The following is a 19843-nucleotide window of genomic DNA, read 5'->3' on the forward strand; positions in this document are numbered from 1 at the left end:
CATGAATACCTTCTTCAGCAAACGGAAGAACCGGAAATGGACATGGAAAAGTCCTAACGGAGAGACTAAAAATGAAATCGACTTCATAATGTGTTCAACCCCCGCCATTGTGCAGGATGTAGAGGTAATCGGGAAAGTTCGATGTAGTGACCACAGGATGGTGAGGTCCCGAATTAGCCTAAATCTGAAGAAGGAACGCAATAGATTAGTAAGAAAGAAACCCATCAACGAATTAGCGGTGAGGGGGAGGGCAGAAGAGTTCAGAATCTCGCTACAGAATAGGTTTTCAGCTCTAACTGAGGATGGCGACATTACCCTAGAGGCAATGAACAATAATTTCAGAGATATCATTACTGAGTGCGCGGTAGAAGTAGGCGGTAGGATAGTTAGAGAGGATACCGGTAAGCTGTCTAAGGAGACGAAAGATTTGATTAAGAAACGGCAGAGAATGAAAGCTTCCAATCCAACAGACCAGATCGAATTGGCCAAGATATCAAAGCTAATCAATAAGCGCAAGGTGGCCGATATAAGGAAGTATAACATGGAGAAAATTGAGCATGCTGTAAAGAACGGGGGAAGCCTTAAAGCGGTGAAGAAGAAATTGGGCATAGGCAAAAACCAGATGTATGCGATAAGGGACAAGGCGGGCAACGTCATCACTAATATGGACGAGATAGTCAAAGTAGCCGAGGAGTTCTATACAGATCTCTACAGTAGCCAAAGTAGCCAGGACCGTAATGAGATTGGCGGTAGGGAAAAACAGTCAGACGTTCCACCAGTGACGAAGGACGAGGTCAAGAAAGCACTAGAAACTATGAAAAGGGGGAAATCAGCTGGAGAGGATCAGATAACTACAGATTTGCTGAAGGACGGGGGGTATATCGTGCTAGAAAAACTGGCCACCCTGTATACGCAGTGCCTGGTGTCATCGATGGTACCGGAAGCATGGAAGAATGCAAACATTATCCTCATTCACAAGAAAGGGGACTCTAAGGACCTTAAAAATTACAGACCAATCAGCTTACTGTCTGTTACGTATAAGGTATTTACTAAGGTAATCGCCAATAGAATCAGGACAACCTTAGACTGCAATCAAGCAAAGGATCAAGCAGGGTTTCGGAAACGGTACTCTACTATCGATCATATCCATACCATCAATCAGGTGTTAGAAAAATGCTCGGAATATAACCAGCCATTATACATAGCATTCATTGATTACGAAAAAGCATTTGACTCAGTTGAAACCTCAGCGGTGATGCAGGCATTGCGAAATCAGGGGGTAGACGAGCCGTACGTGAAAGTGCTTGAAGATATATATAGTGGCTGCACAGCAACCATAGTTCTACATAAAGAAAGCAACAAAATTCCCATAAAGAAAGGTGTTAGGCAAGGAGACACAATCTCCCCAGTACTATTCACAGCTTGTTTAGAGGAAGTATTCAGAGACTTGGAATGGGAGCAGTTAGGGATAAGGGTAGATGGAGAATACCTCAGTAATCTGCGATTTGCTGATGACATTGCCTTGCTAAGCAACTCGGGGGATGAACTGCAAATAATGATTGATGACCTAGACAGAAAAAGTAGAATGGTAGGCTTGAAAATCAATATGCAGAAGACTAAGGTAATGTTCAACAGCCTCGGGAAGGAACAGCAGTTTACATTAGGTAGCGAAATACTGGAAATAGTAGGCGAATATGTCTACCTAGGACAGGTAGTAACCGCAGATCCGGACCATGAAAAGGAAATATCAAGAAGAATAAGATTGGGATGGAGCGCATTTGGCAAGCACTCGCAGATTATGACTAGCAGCTTACCGGTATCGCTCAAGAGGAAAATATACAACAGTTGCATCTTGCCTGTACTCACCTATGGGGCTGAAACGTGGAGGCTAACCAAGAGAGTTCTACTTAAGTTGAGGACAACCCAGAGGGCTATGGAACGAAAAATGGTAGGGGTAACATTAAGAGATAGAAAGCGTGCAGAGTGGGTCAGAGAAATAACTCAAGTTAATGACATTCTAGTGGAAATTAAGAAGAAGAAATGGACATGGGCAGGACATGTAGTGCGAAGAGAGGATAACCGATGGTCGCTGAGGGTAACAAACTGGATTCCAAGGGAGGGAAAGCGTAGCAGGGGGAGGCAGAAAGTTAGGTGGGCGGATGAAATTAAGAAGTTCGCAGGGGTCAAGTGGATGCAGCTAGCACAGAACCGGGTTAAGTGGAGAAATATGGGAGAGGCCTTCGCCCTGCAGTGGGTATAACCAGGCTGATGATGATGATGACATACATTGATAATCCGTGGGGAACGTCGTCTTCTTATAGAAATCTCTGTGACCAGTTTCTTGTGCTGTGTAGATATTTGTGAGCAGGCGTCGCGTTCAAGTACTGTATTGATGAGATTTCCAGACAAGCCAAGCTTAGCGTTTCGTGAACATGTGAACAAGTTAAGAAATCCTTATATGTATAGTATAATACAGCCAGAAAATCTGTCCATTTATGTAACCATCCTCCTTTTTACATTCATGTAACAATTTCCTAAGCAGTACACAGACCACAGAAAAAAATAATCTCACAAGGAGGTGCAGAAAGCCGATATAACCAGCATGCACCAAATATGTCGAGGGCCAAATGAGCCAAGCGGAAAGAGGAATTCGTTTCCAGACTCAATGGCAACCACACTAACGGACGACGACTACAGTGACGAAGATAGGGAGAGGGAGCGGGAGTGACTGATGCGCGCTGGTGCGGAGAAACGCACGCGGCGCGTGGTGTGATAAACGATTTCAGAACGCGGAAATGGTATCCGCCTACGGTTGTGGCGGTCCACGCGAGCACCATCGCTACGCATTAATAACTGTGAGCTTCGGGCGTGAAGTGACAGCTACAGTATTTTTCACTCCTTCCTTGTCTGCACTTTGCTTTCCTACTGAACTAACCACACACACGTTGTTGACCGTCTTCTATTCCAGTAAATAAATAAACAAAGAAGCTTTAGGTTTTAGAACGGTGTCCTAATAAACAACCTTAGCCCGTCTAGACAATAAATCCCAACTTTGTTTTCGGTTTGTCGCCTCCAACATACGCGAGGCGTAGCTCTTTCCTTCGAGCTTGCGTTACACCTGTGGACTGATTTATCACCTCTCCGTGCATATGGTTTCCCGACAACAATTCCAGAAAATTTCGCCGATTCCGTCGTCCATATCAGGCTGTGATGTACAGACACCACGGAAAGCAGCTGGGCCAATTTGTACATGTTTCTTTGCAAAACAGCAGGAAATGGGCAACGCGTTTCTCTGCGCATTGCTAATAAACAGAGGCGTTATGCACTTTTAGTTTTTTCCTCTTCGTTTAATTCTGCCCCTTTTTAATACGGTTGCCGTGATCCTATCACTGCTCCAAACTCTAATTCTTGTCGTGTGGATAGCACAGGATGAATCATTCACGTTGCATATATTGTTCTTTGCGGTGCACGCATAACTTGAGGAACGGCACAGTCGAGGGCTACCTAGGGCATACTGGCGGCTCGTTGCGGTTTCTCAGGCTAAGATTGTTCCAATTATGTGCTGCACAACTTTGTGAACGGATATGTCTAGAGACTTACAGGGGTCCGAAGACGGCATACCCAATTTTGAGCACTACGTTTTCTTTATGGCACTTTTAGACATTAAAGCCAAGATGCTATTATTTACGCATTTTTCATAGCGGTCTTGTAAGCGGTAGAAATTCTGAAGCGAAGTTAAGTATTTTTTTCAGACACTTAGTTCATTCTTGAAAATACTTTCTGCATAAAAAGAAAAACAAGGACGGAAGGAGATCACTTAGGATAATTTCACCCTTCTTGGAAAATTTCAAATTCTTGTATCTGAACGTGAAAAACAGCTACAGACTGAGACAGGGCACTGCCTGTCTGGTAGTTGTTTTACACTCACTACCGCAAAAGTAACTGCAAGTTAGACAGTCAGCTAGGCATATTGTCAGTTTTACTATCTCTCTCTCTCTTTCAGAGGATAGAGCCTTGGTAGCTTTGCAGATGGGCCAGGCTGCATGACTCATTATGCATCACAGTCCTTCTGGATCTCTTGAACTGTAGTCCCTAGTCCTCCAAATAATAGGACATTCATGACTGTGGCAAAAGCCCGAAAATATTGTCTCGGGAACAAGTGCCCTGACCTCCAAAACTTTGATAAAGGCTGTGCAGCTTTTATTTTAGATGTAAATAGCACACGGCATGATGTTTTGAAGTCGTTTAGCTGGGTTCTCGATTGTCAAACTAAGCAAAAACATAATTTGACGAGTTAGAACTTATTAGCATGTAGGTAACATATTGAAAATAAAACTGGGGTTTTGCAGAAAAACTGAAAATGTAAGCTAAAATGGAAAGAAATATTTTTGTGCGTACTTGCACGAGCTGATGAAATATTTTAAGCTTTGAATTTAGTAGCTATAATAGCCAAAACAATAGTCCACTCAATAGCTTTAACAGCTAGTTTATTGTAATGGCACATGTCTGTGCACAGACCTCACGTCTTGTTCATTTAAATCTGTTATTCAGCGGGCACTCGGCATGCCTTCCCTTCTTTTAACAATCCTTACTCAGGACTAGCTTATGGGCCAGTCTTAAACAAATTAAAACAACATGTTACAAAAAGGTTTCGTTTTATTACTTTCGTTTCGAACATTTCCAGCATCTTGGCTTTCGTAAATGCTGTCGCTCGTATTTCTCTCTCGCATTTTCTGCACAACACTATTGTTTCCCTGTCGCCCCTCCGGGCGAAACTAAAGCGGTATTCACAGGGGCGCTGGAATCCCTCTCTAAGCGAGGGTGACTGTGCTTACGTCACGCCTTCGAGGAGATGCTGGGCGTAGCAGCTTCCAGTTTTTCGCCGCCGGCCACCGTCTCCTAGAAGGGCCAGATATCAGCCGGATGGCACGAATACTTCCCTACTTCCCGAGAGATCCCGAGAGGAAACAAATAACGCGCGGCAGTTTCCGAGGGGATAAGATCTACCCCACCGTGGTCTTTCGTATTTGACCTTTCTTCTGCGGGCCCCTTCCATTTCGGACGAGTTTTCTTTTTTTTTTTTTTGTTTTGAGCGGTTGTCTTCTCTGAACTTGGTGTCTTCATTGCTTTTCTGACCCGCTAAGGAACGTTAGTGGGTCAGAAACGGCTTTCTAGTGTACTTCTCCGTTCCTGTCGTGCTGCGTGCGGCTTCAAACAGTCGACGTCGCTCTAGGCGAGTCTTCATTGACCGTGCAAATGTCTGAGTTCAGGAGTAATAATAATAAATAATAATAGTTGGTTCAGAGGAAGGGAAAGGCGCAGTATCTGTCACACTTGTTTCTGTGGACACCTGAACCGCGCCGTAAGGGAGGGGAGGACGGTGGCAGTGAAAGTGGAAAGAGAGAAAGAGGAGCCGTAGTGTGGAGGGCTACGGAGTAATTTCGACCACCTGGGGATCTTTAACGTGCGCTGACATCGCACAGCACACGGACGCCACTTCGTTTCGCCTCCATCGAAACGCAGCCGCCGAGGTCGGGTTCGAACCCGGGAACTCCGGACAGTAGTCGGGCGTCTTACCACTGCACCACCCCGGCGGGGCAGTTCAGGAGTAGGGGCGCGTTTGCCTGGACCGTGACGTCGTGCACTATCCTTTCCGCATCCATCCTGCGGTCATGACCGGTAGCGTGCTCACAAGTTCAACGGCCGAGCGCTTTTCCCACTCAGCCACCTCGGCTAGTTATCGTGCAATCATATCATAACGCAGGTACGAATTTCAAACTTCTTGAGAAGCAGCAAGATTTTGAAGCTAACACAATGGGTTCCGCATTGCGCGTCCTTTGCGCTTCATGCGTGGGGGCTGATGGGAAGAAATTCTTCGCTAAGATATTTTCCCAATTGATTTGCCCTTAGGGTAAGAGGTGTCAAAGATCCGAAAAACGTCCTTTCGAACTCACCATTGAGTTTCTTTACAATAAAGAGATCCTCGCTCCGTTATGCTTCCTTATTGCCTCAAGGTTTCCCTTGCTGGTTTCTTTTCAATTCTTCCCTTTCTTGTTGTAGCAGGAACACACAATATACCTCCCTCAATCCGCGCATACGTTTGCAATACAACAGTTCACTAAGGAGCTAGGCCTAACAGCGATTTGTACGCTGTTGTTGTCGAGAGAAATTTCGTGAAGGTGCACAGTAATTTCACAAAATGCTGGGTCGTGAGAAAAACTCCGGAGAGCACTGTTGCGACTTTAAGCATCTCTTTTGGAGGAGGAACAGGCGCAAGATGAAACCAGTTTCCCCTCAATTTCTTTTTCACACTAGGTGTGGCGTGCCTGTGGTTATAAAGTTCTAATAGCCTGCAAGCTTTCCTTTATAGTATGTGGTCCCAGCATGACAATGCTGTCTCTAAGCAACTTTTACGATGACTATGACAAAACATGGCTAACTATGACTATGATTTACCGTGGCTAAGATTTATGATAACTATGGCAAATCATTAAAAAACAGGACCATGAATAACGATAGTCATAGCCAGTATAGTCATGGTTAGTCATCGCCAAATTTGCTAATAGGTATGGTCCATCATTGCCATAGTTACCCATAGCCAGTTACGTTCGTATTTAGAGTTATTCGTAGTCACAGTTTACATAGCCATACTCATGGTTATAAACAAATTATGACTATGACTAAACATGACTATTATCATTATTAACTACGACTATAGATAACTATGGTTATGACTCACATTCGTACTAATCATGACTTCAACCATGACAAATTATGGCTAATGAATTCTGAATTTTATTGCTTATTTACCAATCACAAATTTCATTATTATCGGTCTCTTAGCGATGGACGGTTGCGAGGGACGTTTTCTGGCCGCTCTTTCTGGTCACACGAAGCGTTAAATAATAAATACTATGGCATATTAAAAGTAGATGACAGTTATTGCAGCCGTATGATAACTATATGGCACGTGTAACGTAACCGTGGGAACAGCTTGATAGCGCGGGTCCATGTTCAAGAGTAACCTGCGCTATTTTGGCTGAAAAAAAGCAGCGTGTGGCACGTAATCTAAGGATGGTGACACACTTTATTAAGACTGCTCGCATGTCACAGTGTAAGACATCCAAAACGTGCAAGTTTGGTGGCAATTAAAGGAACACTTGCCGCTGTTTCTTTCGGTGGATCTTATGTGACTCAACAACACTTGGCACCCTGTATTCTATTAGACAATGTAGAGCAACCTAGACAAATACAGCATGCTCAGGCAGATTGCTTTCCATACAAATTCCAGTGTACAGTTTCATACAGGTTCCGATATTTTGTCCATCAAAGCAACTTCAGCACGAAATCATCGTTCCTTCAGCGCCTGTCATGTTGTTTATTACGACGCTGCTTGTGTTCATGTGGCTGGGAAGTTTTTCCTTTAAATTTTCTCAACACGACAAAGTGCTCAAAACTCAGTCCCAAAGAGATCGGTGGTTTTTCAAGTACTTTCCAGTCTTACTTGTTCATCACAAAGGGGGAAAAACGCCAGAAGCTAGAGAAGGTAAAGCCCAGTATACCCTATAGGTGAACACCATACCGCGGGCCCGCTACGCCACGTTCACCCCAATAGTGCACGGCACTGTGCTTTGATGTCCGCGCATCCTTTACATGCGACACACGGCCCTTACTCATAATGCACATGTTACCGCTGCATCTAAAATAATTCAAATCAATTGAGAGCGGAGTACGACGGTGCCGACCACTCTATGGTGCCGAGTACAATTAGCGCTGTAAAAAAATGATTTTCGCCAGCTAATAGCATGACCAAAATACTCCGAGAAACACTTGGCCACTGACCCGGTGGCCTTTATAGGCAGTGAATTCGGCTCAAGCGCAGACTACACTAGTTAATTTTTTTTTATCTTCAAAGCAAGACAACTCCACCTCTCATCCGAAAACCCGCATCCCTATCTTGGTTTTCCCATAACGTACGTTCTTCGAGTAAATTAATGCCAAGGGTTGTTCGGCTGAATACTGAAGGGAGTAAGCCTCCTAACCAAACTTTCGGTACCGCATCACTTAAGCGTTCACCAATTGACACAGCTGCTGGCACCATCCCTACTTGTATTCTGCAAGATGCACGAGCATTTCGACACGAGCTTGTGAATATCCACATTGGTTTCCGGTTTGGAATTGTGACTAGGTTTCTTGTTTTCTGCAGCTAAAGAAACAAATGTAACAATATATATCACACAGCGTATTTCAGCTAATATGAAAAGTTAACCGCGTTTGATCTCAGGTTATACACATAATTAAGCGGGAACAGGGGTCGATACAGTGCAGCAACCATGATATATCAAATCACACGTAGTAAGGATAATCAAGCTATAGTAAGTAAACGCCGCTCACAACGATTGCGCCGATATGTGCTATTCGCCGCGAGATCGACCTAAGGTGGCGCTACCGTAGCTCCAATAGTGGCAATCGGCAGCCGGCGGCGCTCGCAAAACCACACGCGGCGTATGTCTGCTTCCTAGTTTACGGCGGGTTTGTTGGCAATGAAAGGGTACCTTAGGCGATGCATTAGCGATTATTCTTTTACCTGTTCCAATATTGCAGAAAAAAATCCGTAGATGTTGCCAATCCATCAAAAAAAAATATATATATATATGCCCAGATTTTATGAAAACAAGGCACGCAACCACCCGTCTTTTAGATTTGCTGGCATCGCTTTGCACGCTTTTTGCGTTGTACGGCGCTCACAGGCCTGATACTTAGGCCTGCATGTGATATATCTTATCTCCTTTTCAAAAGTGTGCGCTTGTCTTATACGAGTGAGACAAGCAAATTTAGTGTCAAGCCCACGAAGATACAAGGTTCGTGCTCTGACTTGCAGTTCTTTAGAATGAATGGAGGTAGCGTGGTTCATTATATCGCACTCGACTCGAGTATTAGGCAGGTTAAATGTAGCACTGCCATATGCCCGGCGGGTTGCCGTAGACTGAGTGAACATCAACTCTGGGTAGACAGCCAGGCACAAGCCCTTTATCTGCGGCCGGCACAAGTAAAAGTTTCAGGAGATGAATAGAAAGAACAAATACGGATGGGAGGGATAGTGAGGAAGAATTATTAGTCATACCACGCAGTTTAGTGGTCACTGGGGATGTTGCGAAATGCCACTCTGGTACATCCGTAACCACGGTCACTGATATTAGCTCGTCTTCAGTACAAGAAACAATCTTCATTCCAGCTGCTAATACAACTGTTTGCGTGGAGCAGTTAATAGTCCACAATCGCGTGCAGCCTTGGGTTACCGACACTAAACAATGATAGACCACTACAGATGTTTTAGCGTAGTGTCACGGTCGCATCAAACGGTTCGGTCGCACGGCGAGAACATGAAACTGGTACGCACTTCATAGACATCGAAGGCACAACGCTATCATCGCACAAGCAAAGCCCGTCGTCACAAACAAGTGGTTTCTAGAAAAGCTCAGGCGGAAGGTTTGCCGTCAGCACTGAGCTCGCCCATGCAGTAGTCTACTGTGGCGCCACATTTCGTAGCAAAAGATCGATGCCAAGTGTTACATCATGCGTGGAGTGAGGTAGGATGACGAACTCCGATGACAACACGGTTGCTCCAAGACACACCTCAGCACTACACACTCAAACAGGGTACAACAAATTGGCAATAAAGGTATGAAAATTTGAATTTTTGTCCCAAGAAGATATAACTCTAGGTCCCAATAAGTTTTTAAATAAGCTGATACTTGAAACAGTTGCACAGGTGTCCACTAACGCCATTGTGGAAATACAATTCAAAGACACATGGATTATATTTTTAGCATAGTCGTGGAAGGAGTTATTTCTGCGAGTAGTGATCTTTCTCCGGCGGTCTCATCTCCTTTGGCCGCGGTGCCAAGTTTTCCGGAGGTGGTGACTGGGGGAGACGCCGCGAGGGTGGCAAACGGCCAGCACGAAATGCGGGCGGTGTAGTCAGACTCCGGTTGGAAGCCGGGGAATAGTTGCGTACGCCCCAAGGCTACCACTCGAACTTTGCTACCACAAAATACTAAGAATGATATGAAATCTTTATTTGCCGTCAAATACAGATGGAGGGATTTTTAGAAAAAAACTGTCCCTGGAAAATTTTACGGGTCCACAATCCCTTATTCCAGCAGAGTGGCAACATCATATATGTATACGTACTCTTCATTAAAACACACATAACCATACATTTTTAATAATATACAAACATAGTACTCATTAGTAAAATTGTAGATGAAGACAACAGCGGAGTGCATTGCTACAAATTGAAAAGAAAACGCTAGTATGGCTAGACAGTATTACGTAGAAACCAAATGCATCTGCAGGAGGTATTTGTATGATGCCGTGAAGACATCAAAGCGGACCGAATTATAATAATCTAGAAGTGCTGGTATTGTGTATTTAAGGCACTGTTTCCCGCAATTTGAACGTGACGTCGGTACTGACCAGTCCTTGAAATGTCTTGTAATGTAAGTGTGAGTTTAGTCCTGTAATTGGCTAGAAAACGTAGATTATATGTACTGCCTAAAAAAAAACGGCTTACAAATAAGCGTTCAAATACATTCTGCTTATTGCGGAAGCCGATAATCTAGAAATGGAACAAAGATATTTCCAAAAAAACAAACAAGCTAAAGAAATGGGTAAATTATGAATAAGCCCCGAAAATCATAGTTGCCGGCACGAATAACTAGGCTGCTAGGACAATGTGCTGAAGCCCTCACTTCAGCTTACACATAACCTAGCCTTCAGTGTCATTGTCGGGACCCCCTCGGGGGCATGTGATCCACAAGATTTGTGATCGGATTTGACCGGATAAAGTAGTTTTATACGAATAAAACAATCATTTTAGAGGCGCTCTATGTGCAAAACCAGCATTCTTATCACATATTTTAAAATATTCATATATTGAAAACAACGGGATGTTTCAGCAAACGCTCGAAAATTTCTGAGAAAAGTTATTTAAGATCGCAAGAAAATATTTCCGGAAAGAAACTCTTAGCCGCAGCGGACATCATAAAGTCCAAAAGTTTCTGAATAGTCTGATAATCAAGAAAAAACCAATTTAACTTTTTTTTTTTTTTACTTATCGAAGTTGAGTGGTCATCCTTAAGGCCAGCGTGAAGCCGTTAACGAGGCGATGCCATGTCCCTTTTTCAAACGAAGAAAAGCTCATTTTCAAAAAATCGGCATAGCGAGAAATTTTGTTTAGCTTACGAGACCTAAACTGAGCGCAAGAGACGCGCAGCAAGATTGGTGGATAACGTGGATAACGTGGATTACATGGATAACGTGTGCAGTGCCTTCGGCGCCCGGTTCGAATGGAAACTGTTATTGCGCCGTGTCATGCACAAACATATAGTTTTTTATTTCGCTGCTTGGTGCAAAATAGAGGTTAGTCATTGCCAACTGCGTAATTGTTATTGAGAGCAAAGGTGCGAAATAAAGTTCATCACAGGTCGTAGTAACGCAGACAGGCCGAATTTTTCGCCGCAGCCACTGCACACTTCAGAACCGGACGTCTCCTATGTAACAAGTTTCTTGCGCACCTTTTACCATTTGTTTCAGCTTCGTGCGGAAAAGATGCCGATTGCCTCGCATTGCAAGGCTTCAGAAAATTATTAATTTTTTTCCAAAACCTGATATTGCAATGTCTTGCTCACGGCTTCGATGTCTTCATTGGGACTAGCCACCTCACTGCGATAAGTATAAATTCAATTCAATTTTTATTTCAGAATTATGAATTATTCACACGCCGAAGCTAGATATACAGGATGAGGCCCTGAGACAAGGAAGACGCAAGCAGAGCTTCTGATTATACTAACAAAACAGCAAGCGAAATACGAGCCCATATAAATGGAATAAACGTTGGAAATTGAAAAAGCGGCAACTGGAACATAAAAGCAGAACGCTATACAGAGGGTAATGAAAGAAACATAGCAGGGCAATATAAAATCCCGATACACGAGCGCGCTTTAGCTAATTGAGTTTTAATAAGTTTCGCGGCAAATTGTGCTCGCCGACCCTCAGAGTTTGTTCCTAGTGTAAGATGGGGGTTTATTGATCAGATCAGCAGGACTCGATCAGCAGGACTGGGCAGATCAGCGGCGAGCACAGTAACAGTGAACACCGTCAGGTCCAACACGCGCAGCGAATACGATGCCACTGCCTAGAATGTCCCTCGTGTACTTCTTCCTCTTCGCACTAGAAATATGTTGTTTCTATTTCAAATTATACAAAGGCTTGAAAAATATTCATTGGAGGAGCCGGTATTTTAATATTTTAATATTTTAGTATTTTAGTGGCTATTCAATATCGTGCTTCTGCGCGTACACCTTGCTTACTAGAGACATTTGCGTCGAATTCAGCTTTATATTTTTGCTTGGGCTTGGGGATAGAAAAATGTGTACCATCACACGCAAAGCAACATTGGCAAGCCCACTCACAAATAAAGAAATGGTTGAAGCACCTGCGCACGAGTGTCCTCTTACTAATCCTGATCACACGCGAGCGGCCGTTGTGATATACCAGCAGACGTCCGCGCTTCGTCCAGTTTTCTTGTGGAGCTTTTCTTTCTGGTAATATCCATGACAAATCCAACTCTAACGGCAAATCAATAAATCTGAACGCCAAGCACACTGCAGAAGCCAACTAATGAGAAAGCAGTTGGCTGTTAAGGCATGCTGCGTGATGGTAGTTACAGAGTGGTAAGAAAATTTATTTGATAATTTTCAATAGTATATTAAACCTACATTAACTGTCCGTGGTAGAAATGCGTAGAAAGTATTTCGGACGCTCCCATCTCAATACCACATCCCTTTATTGAAACTTTGACAAGAGCTCCACGCTAAAGCAGGTCATTTAACGCAGACGCAAAATAGATTGAACCAGTTGTCGCTGAAGCAGATCATTTAACGCAGACGCAACGCAGATTCAACCAGCTGTCGCAGTATCCAGCTCTCATGGCTATAGATACGCAATGTTCATGGCATGCCCGTTCATTTGGACACCCGAATCCACGACCTGGAAAAATAACACCATTATAATCGTCTCGTTACCAGTCGCGTATAAAAAGACGTAGCCACTGGTTGCTTTATCAACCCCTGGAAAAAAAACATTTCTGTTAATCAAAAAAAAAAAAAAAAATAAAGGAACTTCGGTGTCGGCAGCGCCAATACGTACAGTCATAAGCAATATCAGAAGGAACAAAGTTTAGCATTAATCTATAGACTACTCCGTAATTCTGCATGTCAAGCATTTTTTTTTATTTTCTGATTAGTTTTCCTCCGGATGCTTAATATTTAAAGGTCATCCTTATAATTATGAGAAACATGCCGAGAATATTCGCAGTTTTGAGCACAACGTATATTATTTGTCATATTATTTTGCTAATGACTGTACCTAGTATGGTACTATATCCTTCGCGAACATATATAGGAGGCCGAAGTCAGTCTCACGCCACTTCAAACAGTGTTGACGATAGACAATATACGGTCCCAGTGTACCATTGACGCTATCGCCTAAATGGGGAATATAACGCTATTTTTTCATTTATAAGCTCTCATGTTTCAGTACAAGTTTCTTCTCTTATCTTGGAGGCGTGATAACAACCGTCGAAGGTGCATAGAAACGTCTGCACACTTTATTCTTCTTGCTTCTCTCAGTCGTAAAACAAACAGAAAAGCGGACAGAACCGCGTCATACCGAGATATTCATGAGAAGTCCGTATGCCCTCTCCATTATCTTTTGTGTCGAACCGTTTAGTCCCAGGATCGCCCCCGCCCCCCTCCCCCTCATACTGATTGTAGCCACTCTATGATTGCAGCGTACCTGTCTGCCGCGCACAAAGATCAATAGCAATCATGAAGACGGCACATTCATTAAGTGGGGTATACAGACATCGAGACATTGACAGGCACAAAGATACAAAGAATTAAAGGGCAATTCATAGTTCATATACCATATTGTATAGCTGGTGGCCACTGTTAATCACAAAAACGTAATCACTACGTTTTCTCAAGTCGAACATGTACACGTTCAAAGTTTGCAGACAAACCGTGTTTGGCGCTAATTCGCTTCCTCGAGGAAACTTCCGGCATGCGGTCGCTGCACTGCGGGCTGGTTTAGGCAGCGTCAATCAGTGTCTTTATTTCTATCCCGTGCGCAATATTGCAGCCTTTTAGTGCATCAAGATGTGAAGTGAGTATTTTAAGAAGCTTTTCACGGAGAAACACAACCGCTATCAAAAACAACTGATTTTCAAGTGTGCGGGGCATCTTCCCATTTGACTCGACGATGCCGTGCGTACGTTTGCGTTTACGTCGGGCTCACGCTAACTTACACCTATTACTGTGACAGGAATTGTCGTCTACCTCGTTGAAGGAGTCCATGTTTTAAAAATTTGTGAACACTCTTGCCAAGCCATTTTCTTTTGAAATCGGACCACCGATTAATCATATCCTTTTCAACTGAAGTCTTCGTTTCAAAACAGCAAGCTGTTCTAAATTCAACAGGGAATTTTTTTATGTAGTCAAAACGAAAGAGGTGTAAAGAGCTGATTAAGCCTTGGTGGCTACTTATCTTCCGCCCGCTAATAAAGTGTCTCTGCTGATGCTTCTTTTTCCTGCTCTTTTTCAGTGTTCTATGCAGCGCATGACATCTATAGAAAAAAAAAAAATATGCCAACTTGATCAAGTGTAAATTGGCCACAAGCCCTGAAGAAGGTAGGCTGACATGCATCTTGAACTGCTTTCTAGATCAGGCAGCGATTTCTGTAACTTTCAGCTCGTCCTTAGTATTGAATCAACACAGCTGCCACTTACGGACTCTGAGACGAGCAGTACCCTCTTCCCATTTATCCATGCGGCTGTTCTCAAAAGCCGAGTTCGAGCCTGCAAGAAAAAGGAGCAGGCTTTAGAAAGCTGCAGAATCCGGCAAATTTACATAATCAGAATGTTAATATTAAGCGTAACAGGCTGTCGTGTATTTTCTTCTAAATTAAAATCATTGCAACGCTAACCTTTGAACCCTTAAAGTACGCCTCAGACAAATCCACCGAGTGTTTTTACTACAAATGTATTATCTGGCCTTTATCTGGGTGATCGGTCACTTGTCCACCAGGAAAAAAAAGAAAAAAGATAATTTATGCTTCGCTGGCAATGGTCTATTTGTTATTTGCCTCCTTCTATGACAATTTTCTTTTATTTCGTCTTCCTTTCTACTTTTTTACAAATGCAAGTAGGAGATTATCATGAATATATTAACTATTAGAAAGGTTATTCTATTATCTATAGCCATATATTTCGATTATTTGTTTGGCGGTTTCTAAACGCACATTCGCTGCATTTTACCATGCATTTGAAGAGAGATCACAATGTCATTGCTTCCATGCGTCAATGCCACTGGTCACTCCTCTCTAAGCATGTTTGCACATGCTTTTTTAAGTTTACAGAACACAAAACAGTACGTTTGCGGTGTCAGCGATTCTATGTATGCACACTTCAGTGTTTGCGTTTGCTCTTTACCAAAAGGGGATGAGTTATATCCCTGTTCATTTTTTTTTTGGAGCTTCCATGTCGTGCATATTTCTAGCGTCCCTGCCCAACGAAAGTCATTCATTATTTATATTTTATTTCATCCAATAAACAATTTGACGCAGTTTCACTTGTGCAGCAGAAGGAATAAGACGCTGCAGAGTTTACGAGCACTCTAACGCCATGCTTGCATCTGCCGTCGTCTGTGTTACACAGATGACTTCGCGAAGACAGTGCCAATGTGCTACTGTCATTCAGTGGTTCAATTTCTTCATAGCGGCCCTTAGTACTAGTTTTTTGTGAACTTCTCTTGTTATCTAATTCAGATCGAAGGTGATAAAAATTAATATTTTTGCTAGTGGTCTCCTGCCTGTAACAGTGTTTTTCCAATATCAACCGTAACGTGACAAACCGCATGACTGTAGCTTAACGCAGCATCATTATATTGATGCGACCAAAAAATTCTGCAGGCCACTTTGGACCACCAAAGTTCGATGGGGCGAAAACCATCATAGCGCGGTGGAGAGTCACCCTTCACTACGGCACCTCTATCTCCCTCTTTTCTTTCACTTCCACCTTCCTTCCTTCCTTTACGGGCCCCGCCAGGGTGGTGCAGTGGGACGCCCGACTACTGTGCTGGAGTACCCGGGTTCGAACCCGACCTCGGCGGCTGTGTTTCGATGGAGGCGAAATGAAGAGGCGTCTGTGTGCTGTGCGATGTCAGCGCATGTTAAAGGTACCCAGGTGATCGAAATTACTCCGTAGCCCTCCACTACTACTCCCCTTTCTCTCTTTACACTTTCACTTCCACCTTCCTCCCTTCCCCTACGGCGCGGTTGAGGTGTCTACAGAAAACATGTGCGACAGTTACCGCGCCTTTCCTTCCTATAAAACAATCAAGTGTCTTCCTTTACGGCGTGATGTCCGTGGAGAATTGTGAGCGATACTGCGCCTTTTCTATCCTGTAAATCAATTTCAAATGCCGCTGATGCCTGCTGTACTAACGCCTCCTAGATTTCTGGGTCTGCCTCTGTTTGCTGTGCGGTGCGGCGTCCCAGGAAGCGACAAATGAAGGGCCGCATGAATGCCTGGATCGGACGCCCGGCGGGGTCAGCTTAGTGTATGTATGAATGGCCTGGTGACGTCATGATCGTCCTTGACGTACATCGCGCGCCCCTTGTGGAACACAACCAGCATTTCATCGAATCTATAATTCGTTTACAGGAAAGAGAAGACGGAGTATCTGTCACTCGCGGAATCACACTATCATCCTCACGGTAGACAAGGGGAATTATTAAATGCGTTTCACGAACTGCGGCTAGCGCAGTGTGCTGGCACGTTTTATTGTTCATCGTCTTGTTTTGAATGTCCAAGTTGGCAATAAAGAAAAAAAAACAACAAAAAACTGGGGCTAGCGCAGTTGTTGAAGCACTGGACTGGGGATCCAAGGTTGGTTGGTTGGTTCATAGGAAGGGAAAGGCGCAGTATCTGTCACACTTGCTCTGTGGACACCTGAACCGCGCCGTAAGGGAAGGGATGAGGGTGGGAGTGAAAGTGGATAGAGAGAAAGGGGGGCCGTAGTGGAGGGCTACGGAGTAATTTCGACCACCTGGGGATCTTTAACGTGCGCTGACATCGCACAGCACACGGACGCCACTGAGGTTCGATTGCCGGTGGAGACAAGGTTTATTAAATTGCTTATTAACTCCCACTCCCGAAAGCGTGACACCTCTGCTGACAACCTTCTGGTGACATCGATGAGTGACTAAGGGCTTTCGCCTTAAAAGTACTACTTCAGCGCGATATCACCACGTTAACTGAAACTTTCGTCTTGCTGGTTTCTTAGAAGGGGTTATTTGTAATAGTTTCGCAATATGGATGCACAAACGTGGCACCATCTAGGTGACACAACATTCTTAGAGTCCAGTATCGCGAGAAACTGAAAAGCTTATATTACCAAACTGTGGTTGGAGAAACTCCGGCTTTTTGTCTCTGTCTTAACAGCGAAGAAATCAAGCTAGAAGCGAACCCGCACTGGGGCTCTTGTGGAAAGTGGCATGAGAACGCTGCATGAGACATTTTTTTAGAGAAAGTTACTTTCAAGATGGACCACGCATCTCCTTCATTAATCTTCTTTTTTAAAGTAGTTAAAAGCAGCATATCGCCTTTCATAATGCGATATCGATTTCTGAAGATATAGTTCCCTCGCTTTTATTTTTATTGGGAGCCGGCTAAGGAGAATGCTCATACTTACTGCTGTCAGTCTCACTCGGAGCCGCTGATACAAGCACCACTGAAAAGAACACAAGGGAGATTCATTAGCACAAATCTACACAAACTATTCATATCTATCAGAAAGCTTTATCCGGTCTCCGTGGACATTAAGTGGGTAACCAGTGTCTTTGCTCCGCATCTTATAGACTCTTCGGATAGTTCTCTTGAGAGCCACCTCAGGTAGAGCATTATTACTCTTCAGCCATACACTCCTCCTTCTACGGTATTCAGCATGCAGTTATGCATTCCTGATATTTAGCTGTACTGCCTCTTCATCAGTTAAGCTTCTCTATTCACTATAACTAACTTTCGATTTTGCGTTCTTCTGCTTTCGATAAACCTCCTCCTGACAAGCTATTCCCATCAGGATGGTACCCGTGGCACCCGCAGTTTGGTTGTACATTCCTTCACTCTCATCAAAGCTATCACCACATTAACGATTTTCTGGTCGTCCACTTGGCAGCAATCCTGTCACGGTAAATTTCTTCATTCCTGCCCCATACCCTCTTTCTTCCGCGGTATAACGGCAGAGGTGGTGAAGGGTGGCTGTTCCTGGCCATACGGGGCTGGATGGTAGGACAACGCCGCTAGCGGCGGGGGCTAGCCAGCCACCAAATTTTTATCTTTGTAGGTCGTCATTGCACCCGCCACCGCTTAGGTGGTGGACGACGGCTGCTGCGGCGCACGTCTTTCTCTCCCTCTTCATTTTCTTTCTTCTCTACTTACTCTCTTCTGTCTGCCCGAGGCAGCGGAGGTGGCTCAGCTACAGAGCCAGTAGCAGGCCCGTGCATTTCCCTTTCCTTCTTCGTACAGCCACAAGAGACTGGTTGCGGGGATGACCACCTTCTGGCTACGGCCGGATTCCTTCTTTTCTTACCATACTGTCGTAGCGTCCTTCTGAGATAATGATGCTCCAGACAGTTTGGTTTGGTTTATAGTTTTTAATGTCACATGTTATTTAGTTTATTGAGACGCCGTACTGCAGGACTACGAAAATTTTGCCCACGTCGGGGCCTTTTTACGTTCACTGACATCGCACAGTACGCACGCGACTCGCTTTTCGCCTTCATCGAAAAGCGTTCGTCGCGGCTATTCATTTGATCCCGCGTCCTTTTGGTTTAGCAGTAAAGCGCCCTAACCACCGCGGTACGGCAAGCTCTGGATATGCAAACCATTCTTTCTTTCCAAGCTCCAACTTCCACCGAAAGGACGCGAGGCACATCTAAGGGGTCTTATAAGCTGATGTTCATGCAAAAATATGTTTTAAAGCGAGTATTCTTACCTGCAGCTGCGAAGAGAAGTCCAATGGCAAGAGTAGAAGTCTTCATAGCTACTTTTCGATTTGCACAACCGCCTCTCGTGCCCCTGAAATTGTTTTCGGACAAAATGCTCGCAAACAGTAGCTTACACAAAAAGATGCTAAATGGAAATAAGCAGTCAATCTTTAGCATCCAAGGCTCTCATTAAAAAAGGCTATAGTAAGGTGTTTTCCCATGCCTTTAAATATGAACACCGAAAGAATTTTAAATTTTAGGTTTAGTTGGTGGTACACATGTTCAAACATCGTCGCACTTTTCAAAAACTTGGACACTGGAAACGGCACGGAACGCTAGATACTAGGCAGGAATTTTCCACGTGGTGCGGCCACATTCTTCTTTGTAAGCATTTTCTCTACACTTCGCACTGAAGGTGCTAACATGCAGTTCGAGATGAAGGAACGAATGTTTTATTCCATCCACCTAATATAGTCAACTGACGGTTTAACGAAAGCGCAGTTTATTTCCTCAAGATGACACTACAAGCCAATTGACTTTAAATGCTTTTTAAATGAAATCATCCCTGTATAGAAACCGTTTGTTTTGTAAGCATAGCAATTAGAAGAATGTGATGGTCTGTACTATTCCTACTCTCTTAAAGTACATGGTATACACGTTGACCCCCTAATTTTAAAAACTCTGGAAACGAATATTCAAGCAAAAGAAGAAAATTGGTGCTTACCAATGTAT

At 43.9% G+C, this 19843-nt stretch overlaps 1 long non-coding RNA gene across 1 annotated transcript; it reads right to left on the minus strand.

Moving 5' to 3' along the window:
• Nucleotides 1–14868: 14868 nt before the first annotated feature.
• On the minus strand, nucleotides 14869–19202 carry LOC146199556 (uncharacterized). Its single transcript, XR_014704760.1, has 3 exons — nucleotides 19120–19202; nucleotides 17818–17856; nucleotides 14869–14921 (listed from the first exon to the last, which is right to left on the minus strand). It is a non-coding gene; the product is annotated as an uncharacterized LOC146199556 (long non-coding RNA).
• Between the last annotated feature and the right edge of the window lie 641 nt (nucleotides 19203–19843).

Source organism: Amblyomma maculatum, chromosome 2 (assembly GCF_055883805.1).
Source record: "Amblyomma maculatum isolate TAMU_Amacu chromosome 2, ASM5588380v1, whole genome shotgun sequence".
In the NCBI taxonomy this organism is placed as follows: domain Eukaryota; kingdom Metazoa; phylum Arthropoda; class Arachnida; order Ixodida; family Ixodidae; genus Amblyomma; species Amblyomma maculatum.